Source organism: Montipora capricornis, chromosome 10 (assembly GCF_036669925.1).
Source record: "Montipora capricornis isolate CH-2021 chromosome 10, ASM3666992v2, whole genome shotgun sequence".
NCBI lineage: Eukaryota > Metazoa > Cnidaria > Anthozoa > Scleractinia > Acroporidae > Montipora > Montipora capricornis.
Genome location: NC_090892.1, coordinates 16,636,126 through 16,646,125, shown reverse-complemented (window position 1 = coordinate 16,646,125; position 10,000 = coordinate 16,636,126). Strand labels below are relative to the sequence as shown.

The window sequence follows — 10,000 nt, the reverse complement described above, 5'->3', positions numbered from 1 at the left end:
CCGCTAACTCGAACAGTTTTTCGTTTCCCTTTAGAGTTCGAGTTACCGGGGTTCTACTGTACTTGGCTGTCAATGTTCAACTATTTCAGAGCTTGGTATATGAGAGATCAGCCGGTCTATTTCTAAACACAACATGGTAGTGTTTTGTACTGCTCACCTCTGCGTTGTGGCCGGAAGTTACTGATTAGGTCACGATTTCAGTTGATTATATGAAAGAAATCGCTATGCATTATGGGGCACTATTCATTCCTCCTCTGGGTCTCATCGAAAATATCCGTTCCATGACCATTTTTTATCCGTGACCATTTTTGTTACCAGTACCTCTCTGTACCAATGAATTAACATCTGACATTTTGAATCTTGGCGCGAAAACTGGCCGAAGGGGAAATGAAGCGAGACCGGGCCCATGTCCCGTTCCATTTGGCTTGAGAAAATTTCGAAAGTTCTGTCCGAAAATTTTGGTTGAATGGATCGCGCCCCAGAACTCTCCGATCAGGGACCAGTTTTCCATTTTTGGCCAGGCCTTGCGCCATCGCGCCTGGTCCCAAGTCTCGCGCTTTTTGCGATTCAGCGCGTGAAGGCTTGGGAAGGAGGCTGTCAACGTCCTTGTGACGATCAGCCGTCCACCCAAATGGTCAATTAGTGACAAGGCACCGCTCCCTTAGGTAAAAATCTTTCGCTCCTCCCACCCCCGGCCTTGAGGAGCGTGAGGTTTCACGGAAGGAATTATGTCAAGTCCGGGGAGGGGTGGAGGGAAAGATTTGTACTAAGAAACTGGTTACTTGTCACCAATTCACCGTTTGGGTGCACGGCTGATCGTCGCAAGGAAGTTGACAGAAGACGAAATTGAAATGTTGTGGCAACTTTTCCTTCACAGAGTGGATAGCGATCTATTTCCTTGAATAGATGTTCGATAGAATATTCGAACATGTTGCTGGCCGAGTTTGAGGCGGATTGAAGGATTTTGGCGACATTTTATGGCTCGATTTCTCAGGTTGGCTTGGCCGATCGACTGGTGAGCGTTTCCTACCTTCTCCCTCTTTTAGAGATAGGTCTTTGGTTGAGGATATCTCGTGAAATAGCGGACAGAATGACACCACATTACCAAAGAACGATCACAAAGAATTAACAGACATGTAAGTGCAACATTAATGCTGATTTCTTTAATTAAACCTTCTGATTTGTATTGACTAAAACACACCATAGAAGCTCTCTAAATTCAAAAGACAACGCAGAGCTTGGGCTACCTGTGCTACCACACGTACGCAATGCTTGCCTATTTTTTTAAGTTACTTTTGGTAATTGGTCAGTCTTCAAACATGCTTGGGACAGTCTGTTCCACAGCCTTGCTCCGACCCTAGAGGACGAAGAACTCTTGAGCATAACATATAAAATTACAATTTTTGTAGATAGTAGATTATTGAACTGGCCATAAACTGAAATTATGTGTTGGCCGCAATACTGCAATTCTAGCTTGCTTCCAATTTTTTTGTCTAGATTACAAGAGTCTCGCTTAACAATGCCCACAATAGAGTCGAATTGACATAAATACTTAAGAAGATATCATGATAAGAAAAAGTAAAATTAAAAATAATTAAATAAATAAAAAAAAAACAGTTATTCATCTGGAGAAGTGCTGCTCAGGTTAAGCTGCTTTGGTCATCTATAGAGGTTAACTTTATGAGTCTTGATGTTTCATTCATTACCGCCGAAATCTTCGTCCAGCCGCGTGATACTTGTAGCCGTTCTGGATTTTAAATGTTGGCATCATACATGTATAACATCTCCAGGAAGCTCACGGTCACTGTTCCTGAGGTTTCTTTGACGTTTCATCCTTAACCAGACGTCTGGCAAAATTGCAAATGATTGGCTGGAGGTTGTTAGTGTTAGACCGCATTCTGTTATGAGCAGTGTATGTCACGGTGACCCAAGCGTGAGAAAAGTTTAATGCACAGATTAACAGTATCCTTACTCTACTCCCTCTCGGCGTTTGTCTGTCCTTGAAAGTGACGTTATATTGATAGTTGTATTGTTACATAGCTTTTAAAGCTTGAGAAACTGAATTTAATAAAGACGATAACTCAGTTAGAGTCTTCCATACCCACTTCACATCCTCTTTAACCTTATCCAACCGTTAAGACACTGCGTCAGCGGTAAGGGGCAAAACGTGTTAAAAAAGAGCATTGTGCCAAAAAAGTTGTACCGAAAAGTTGAATTCTTGCGAAAAAAATCGTGCCAAAATGATTCGTGCTGAAAAGACGAACTTGCCCCAGAAAAGTCATACCAAAAAGATGAAATCGCGCCGAAAGCTGGAAACTTGTGCCAAAATAAGTACGTGTTGTACTGCTGAACACCTGAAGTCGTACGGAAAAGTTAAAGCTGTACCAAGGATTTTCCAAATTCATTGCAGGTAATGGACGTGGGAGACAAAAATTGAAAAGACAAAATGTAGTGGCCTCGTACGTACTACGCTATATATATGTAGTCTGCGAAAATCCGAGTTATTTAGAACTCGGATTTTTTAATGCAAAATTGAAAAACGTACCCACAGGCAATCCAGACTCGGAGTAAGAAAACATATAACGATTTGTATGAGAAACACGATAACAAACTGAAAAAGATATTTACCCGCAAAAGTTCTAAATAAAAAAGTCGTACTTCATTGTCGAGGTGAATTTCTCGCTTTTTGTGTGGTCATTTGCCTGATTGAATGCGATTTAAGCGACTTCTCAAATTTCCGGGTTGTCACTCGTACTAAATAAAAGTTCGGCTGGAAAGCAATTTCTACCTTACCTCACGTATCGCCGATAAAATCACACTTCTCCGGCATCAGTCACGCTCAAACTCCGGCGATGGCCACACGGATAAATTGACTTCTCCTTTACCAACTTTCAAGGACCAGCGTGCATCCATTGCTTAGAAGCAGCGAAAAATATTCAAATTTTCAAATCCTTTGAGGCTCGCTTACAACGAATTTTTGGCACGGTTGGTCAACCGTTCACCCTTGAGCAAATAAGTGAACGGTTGATCAGCCGAAAATCCGAATTGCATTTCCGCAAATTTTTTAAATGCAAAATTCGAGTTACGAGACAGGAGACATTTAGAAAATGAATTGATTGAGAGGTTAAACGCAAAGGCTGGTCTTCACTAGCTACGGAGTCGGAGTCGTAGTCGGAGTCGTAAGAGCGCTTATGACCTGGTGAAAATCAAAGATCGGCGTCTCGGAATCGTAAGCGGAGTCATAAGCTCGACGGAATCGGAGTCAGAAGAATCAGAACGTTCCCATTTTTTTTCGACTCCAGTTAAAACTAGATTTGTCGGAGCGCAAGAACCAACCAATTACAATGCTTGGAATCACTTATGCATTGATGTAAGCGTCGGAAAGCGTCGAGCAGTGAACTCGCGCAAATCACATTGGGGGCTTGTTTTCCTTGACACTCAGCGTTTGTGACAGCTGATGGGTGTTAAAGTTAACATCGATCTTTGCTATCTGCGTACGCGATCGGCTGATCGCTGATCTTTAAAAGGCAATACAAAGAGATGGGTCTGCTTAAGGCACGGTGTGTATTTTCTGGTTCCTGGCTTCTCTTAACACGCGAGGCGACTCCATTCGTGCCAAAATGTTTACGTGACACTTTCGTGCATTTTTTTCCTTGCTATGTTTCTTACCTAAGGAATGATACCCATAGGACCCGCAAATATTTTATGGATTGTTTCACATTTTATATATTTGTATTACACCTTTTACTTTTTAACTTTTTAACTTGATAATGGCGTAACGTAGCGCCGAAACGTCGTTGGCTTTTTTCATTTTGTTTTACATATCCCAGTTTTAGTTGCATTTATATAGGTAATCACGTGATTTCGAGTGCACTATGGAATAAATAAGCACGAGTAAACCGAGCGAGTGCAATTTGTAGTGTTTGAAAAAATTTATAAGGGCCTTTCCGAACTAGCAGACAAATTTTGAATTGTCCTGGGCAAAACGAATGTCTTCGTTCTTGTTATCCGCACTGAAACGGTGAAACCGCAAATGTCAACACATCTGTCGATCATTCGAGTCTGTGAATACTTTGCAACAAGCGCGCCAAACATTTCATTTGGCGCAAAAATGGAGTATATATTCCAAAATACTTCAACTTTTTTCACGCCTGTTGCTCGTAAATTTCGCTGAAATTCAGATAGGAATGTTGGTCATGATGTGCTGTTTTTTGAAATCAAGTTATGACGCGTGCGATTCAAGACTGTAGGAAACAGACACCGGGCTCGCAGATACAATCCATACCCCTGGAGCCTTTCAAGACCTAACTAGTCTTGATTTGAACCGAAGAATTCCCGAGGAGTACTTTCGGAAACATACTCAAATGTACCGCCGTACTTGTCATGTCTTGTTGAATGTATTGCGACTGGCCGTGACACGTCAAAATACACGTTTGTGTGACTGTATCCCTCTATGTTTTTATTTGACCAATTTTTGGCCCGTTTTTACCCAAAGACAAAAATTTGTCCGCGGCGCCTCTGAAAATTTGTTCGCTTCGGCCAAAAAATGTCAAGTCGGGACAATCCATACTCACTTGTAAAACGCAGTTACAGACCACAAATTTGCCAAATTAAACAAACAAAAATCATGTGACTCAACCCGATGACCACATGGCTTCGCTTCCATAAATGGAAAATGCAAGTCACAAAAATTTTTGGGAACGCGAAATTAACTCGGATTTTTACAACTTGAATTTCCAGATCAAGAACGAGATAAAGGCCTCGTAACGTGTAGTGTTCATTACTGTTTAAAAGGTGAGTATTTCTCTGATGTTTGAATGCAATTTTTATCCTTGAATTTTAAGAATATTTAAAGAATAAACCTGAGGCTGAAATTGTGAAAAGAATATAATTTCGTGCGTTCAAACTCTGTAAATACAAAACAACGATATGTTTTTACTTAACTGTATGAAATTATTCCTTTCTCTAAACGGCAAAAGTAGCCAACAAACGAAACACTCTACACCAGCGATAGCCAAATGTTCAATGATGAGCGGTGCATGTAATGTATATATTTGTGCAGTACAAAAATATGCACAATGTAAGAGACATGACTACAAGAATATTCTCAGCCTAAAATTGACAGAACAATAGGAATATTTAGCCTGGGCCAGAGAAACAATATTCTTCTAAAAGAGAAAGAGTGTATTTGTAAAGGCAGAAATAATCCACTTACTGTAGTTTGCGAAACGAAACGAAATGGAAAATTGTAGTTTGCGAAATGGGAATTTGTACTCCTTATCTACCTTATTCATTTGACATAATACTAATATCCGTTTCCCCCGCAAAATACATGAGAAAAATGCGGGAATCAAGATCTCTTCGGTTCATTGATCGGGCACTGTCCAAAGCGATCGTGTAAATGTCAGTATGCAAATTTCTGTTTTCACGTGCGTTGTCTGTCGAGTTTATTTTTACCTACACCGTTCGATCGAGTGGCCGCCTTCTCAAAATTTTGATTGTCTTTGACAGTGTCCGATGAGCCGCAGCGACATTGATTCCTCTATTTTTCTCATGCATTTTGCGGGGGAAACGAATATTAAGACGGAATTCACCAGAAGTTCGAGTAACAAGTGAACAAAAACCTAGTACCAAGATTATAAACATCGTATTGCAATTTTCTGTACGATTGTTTTAAATATCTTCTCAAAAAAAATCATTTCTGGCAACACCAAACGTCAAAAACAACTGTTGAACTTCGTAAGAAACACTTAAAAGTACTGGTGAAATGAAACTGATGATGAAATTTTACCTGTGTTTGCACAATTTCTGTGAAGGTTGAAATTTAATTTTTCTCGTTCCCATGAGAAATTGTTTTCGGTGTTATTTCAGGCAAATATTTATATCTTTAGCTTTCAGGAAATGTAAAAAGAACTGTAAAACACAAAATTATTCTGGTACCAGATTTTTGTCCACTAACAACTGAAATTGCTCGATTCTCTATCGGCTTGCGTTAATGTTTTGCAATTTTATCGCTTCCATATATGGAAAGCGGAAGCCACGAGAATTTTGGAAACCTTGAAATTAACAACTCAGATTTTCTAATGCAAACTGTTCATCTCGGATTTTTACTACTCGAATTTCCAGATCAAGCACGAGATAAAGGCCTGGTAACGTGTAGTGTTCATTACTGTTTATTAAAGTAAGTACCTAAAAGTCTTTTTTTTCCTGTTTGAATTTAATTTTAAGCTCGATGGACTTACAATCGATTCTGTTCATAGACAGTATTGTGTCCGTGGTCCGCGAGAAAAAAGGATAATCTTGAATATCTTACCTGAATCAAAAAGCCACGAACTGAAATTTTCCCTGAAGTTGTTTCGATAATATTAAATTGGCAAGTTCGAAACTGGAATATTTCTCTTGTAATTCGAAAAAAGGTGAACGTAATCGCGAGCCCTTCGTCCGCGAATTGGGTCCTTGGTCCACAGTCCATGTCAGCAGCCCCCAAAAAATACCTGTGAAACCTGATAATTTTAAATTCTGAACGAACATGAAAATTTATTTCTTTATTAACCTTGATATAGCTCAGTTACAGTCGTATTGGATGTCGTTGTGAGTATAGTATCTGCTTTTATTTTCAGTTGACCGTCTCCCAAGACAAGCGCGCTCCGTTCCATTAGATGTACAAAAGAAGGTAACTCGTTCGTAAACATTTTATAAAGAAGATTTTGGAAATTTTCAGTTAAGGCAAAGACCTTCTCGATTTGTCGAAGGTTTTCTTCGTCTTCTTTGCGAGATTTAAGTTCTCTGGGGTCATAGGTAGTATAAGTCACGGACCAAGGAGCCCTATAATGCGAAAATTGTTGATATTTTGCAAGAAGTTTGAAACCCTGCAGCAAATTCGTTCCCAACTGCAGAAATCAGTTTATCTGTAAATATGTTCTGCAAAAAGACGCGTGTTCCCGTTGCGTTTTGTCTTTACACCAGCCAAGTAAACATGACCATCTAAGTTACGGAGCCGCAAAAGTAGAGACTTTCTGGAAAGACAAATTAACGCACCTGTCAACAAACTTGAATTCCGTACAATCACCGATAGCAGGAAAGCCGAAATTTCGTAATATGAAAGATCAGAAGAGTAATCAAGAAATTATCGGACACATCTGTTTTTGGTGCCGGGTGGTCTGTCTGAGTATGGGGTCTTTGACTCTCTTACGGACTATCCTTATGGCATTTTTCTTTAAATTTTTTTTTTTTTGTTTTGTTTTTGTATTTCGCCATGAAATTGTAATAAATAAATAAATAAATAAATAAGTATTTTAGTTAACGAGGAAATATAACATCATGTTGGGAAAAGCTGCGGACCAAGGATCTCGTGGACCAAGGACACCATACTGGACTGCTTTGTTTCCTTAGTTCATGGATTTCCTTCGCATTCATGAACTTGAGCAATCAGTTATTCAGGAGGGTGAAATGTAGAGGATATTACATAGATAGATAGATAGATAGCTACAGGGGCATAGCCAGGATTCTAGGAGGCGGGGTTCCAAATTGGTTCCAACAAAAACGGTTGGTCTACAATCCTTACATCACGTTTATACAAGACTTTCAAAATTGAAATTGACGTCACTACGCAAACAGAAGACACCTTGGTTACCGTTGAGCGAACGTGTTTATCAATACCTCGATGTTTATGTCTCGGTGGTAATTGATGTTCATCAATGCCAGCCCAGACTCTCGCTCACTTGACATGGTCGACCTCAGGTATGTATTTAACCTTCTTAGTGTACGGAATGAGCGCCACATTCAGCTGACGCTATCGGCAATGTGCACAAAATGCGGATCAAGGTGTGCATGTTAGGAAAGAACTCTCGATCGCATGTTCTGGGATTGGAATTTCATCAATATAATAGGGCCGGAAAAATGTCTTGATTTGAATTCCTTACGCATTATCACTAAATTTCTCGCTGTGCCTACCTTTGTGGTAAAAAGAATGCATCGATCTTTTGCAATTGGGACATTGTTACAGAAACCACCAGCTCGAACAACACCAATGGATGGTCTACTAATTTCGCGGGCATTTCTGCACACACATGCATCGTGTTACACAGGAATCCCAACTCTGCTCATGTTTTCGAAAATGCAAGTGAAACGCTAAGCATGGAACAAAACGAAGAATTTCGGGAATCGAGAGTCCATTACACTCTTGTTGGGATAAAATCACTGTTAAAAATGGGAGAGGGGGGTTCCTTGGCGTGAGAGGGGGGGTTCGGGAACCCTTGGAACCCTCCCCTGGTTACGCTCCTGAGATAGATAGATAGATAGATAGATAGATAGATAGATAGATAGATAGATAGATAGATAGATAGATAGATAGATAGATAGATACGGATAGATAGATAGACCTTTATTTAAACATGATAATGTTTAAAGCTATAAAGCTTATGGCGTCGTGTGTTTACAAAAGATGCTTGAATGAATAAGATGAGATTCCCTTAAATTACACACCGGTACTATTATACGCCTAACCTAAAAATCCCTAGGGTGTAAGAGAGCTAAAAAGTAAATAACAATTATGATTCTATATGCAAGATACAGTTAAAAGTATATATAATCATGGTCACTAAAATCTATAGTGGAAATTGCCATAGCATAAAAATTAAGATTTAAGGAACTTGCATTATCTTTCAACTTGGTTGATAAAGATTTACAACTCGCATCTACAATTGAATAATCACTGGCCAATGGGTTATTCCATAGAGCCGCACCTCTATATCTAATCGAGAAATGGACAAATCTTGAGTTGAAGCTTAGTCCTGCCCGCCCCGCCCTTGCAAATTCCTAGGAACAAAGGTGTGAATTTTCACGGTAATTGGAACTTGGAATTCCTAGGAATTCCAAGCTTTACTAATCTTGCTTGGTGAGTGTGCATAATTCCTAAGAATTCCTAGAAATTCCTAGGAATTGTTTTACCCTGGAATTGAATTGGACGAAAATTCCTAGGAATTCCTAGGAAAACTTACATGTAGCTGACTCAGCAAGAAATATTATAATAATCTTGTAGAGCTCACATTAGATTTGATACTACACAGGAATATAAAAGAACAACAATAATTCCTCTGAAATCATTAAATTTTAATCAAAAAGTAATATCTATTAAATTGCACTTTCACTAAATGGGTACTTTTATACCAAAATAATACAATTAAATAAGATCTATGAATCAATTTTGCATACATGTAGTTGTATTTTAGTACAGTCAAATTAACTTCATAAAATTTTCATATGTATTTACTTAACAATTTAATATTTTTGTTAATAATTTTGTCATAATCATCAAATTTCCATTTATATAATCAACTCTTTCCCGATAAATAATTAGAATGTAAAAGTTCTCTTCAATAAACGTGATCAGAAACGTAATGAAAATAATTTTCTTACATCCTCTATTTTATGGACATTGAAAACAGCAATAACAGAGTTGCAAGTTTCTAATGAACATTCAATGAATGTGAGACAAATCATCTGTGTAGCTAAGATGTTCGTTATAACCTCCCGGACTTGCGTTGTTTGCCCCCTCAGAAGTGTGTAGCTAATTTGCATGATAAGAGCAAATCCAACATGGCGGCCATCGTGAATAAGATCTATTCAAAGTTGATATTTAGATTAGCTCTTGGAAAATATGAAGAAATTCCTTGATATGTTTTTCTTCACATAATGTACTTTTTTGAGCTTTTTAAATGTTTTGTCTTCATGTTGAACCCAGAATGAAAAAAGAAAAGAAGTGAAATTACTGATCTTTTGGGCTCGACTAGGACACAAAATATCAAGAGACCAAAAGCATTAAGACATGTAGGTTGTTAATATGAATCTTGAACTTACATTAAATTAGGTCCAATTTTTGTTTTTGAAGGCCAACATTTTCTCCTCCAGTTACAGTTGTTCACCCCTTGAGGGATGACTGTCTCACTTCATCTGGAGTGAAGAGGTGAAAAAGTAATACTTTCAATCCCTCAAGGGGCTT

General features: G+C 38.7%; 1 protein-coding gene and 2 long non-coding RNA genes across 7 annotated transcripts in view; 1 reads left to right on the top strand and 2 right to left on the bottom strand.

Moving 5' to 3' along the window:
- Nucleotides 1-1,143: 1,143 nt before the first annotated feature.
- Nucleotides 1,144-2,903, bottom strand: LOC138018552 (uncharacterized). The gene is made up of 2 exons (XR_011126043.1): nt 2,794-2,903; nt 1,144-2,058 (listed from the first exon to the last, which is right to left on the bottom strand). It is a non-coding gene; the product is annotated as an uncharacterized lncRNA (long non-coding RNA).
- A 540-nt stretch (nt 2,904-3,443) lies between these two features.
- Nucleotides 3,444-10,000, top strand: part of LOC138018549 (protein NLRC3-like) — a 55,322-nt gene continuing 48,765 nt past the window's right edge. For 2 of the 5 annotated variants that reach the window (XM_068865225.1, XM_068865219.1), the window contains exons 1-3: nt 4,671-4,794; nt 6,127-6,181; nt 6,621-6,673. The gene's annotated coding sequence lies outside the window, so the exon portion shown is untranslated. Of the gene's footprint in view, nt 3,561-4,655; nt 4,795-6,126; nt 6,182-6,620; nt 6,674-10,000 lie in introns of those variants that run through there. The other 3 variants (XM_068865223.1, XM_068865222.1, XM_068865220.1) reach the window with 2 other exon arrangements.
- The window catches only part of LOC138018551 (uncharacterized), a 7,143-nt gene continuing 6,233 nt past the window's right edge, over nt 9,091-10,000 (bottom strand). Inside the window, exon 2 of the long non-coding RNA XR_011126042.1 lies at nt 9,091-10,000. This exon is cut by the window's right edge and continues 33 nt beyond it. This is a non-coding gene — a long non-coding RNA (uncharacterized lncRNA).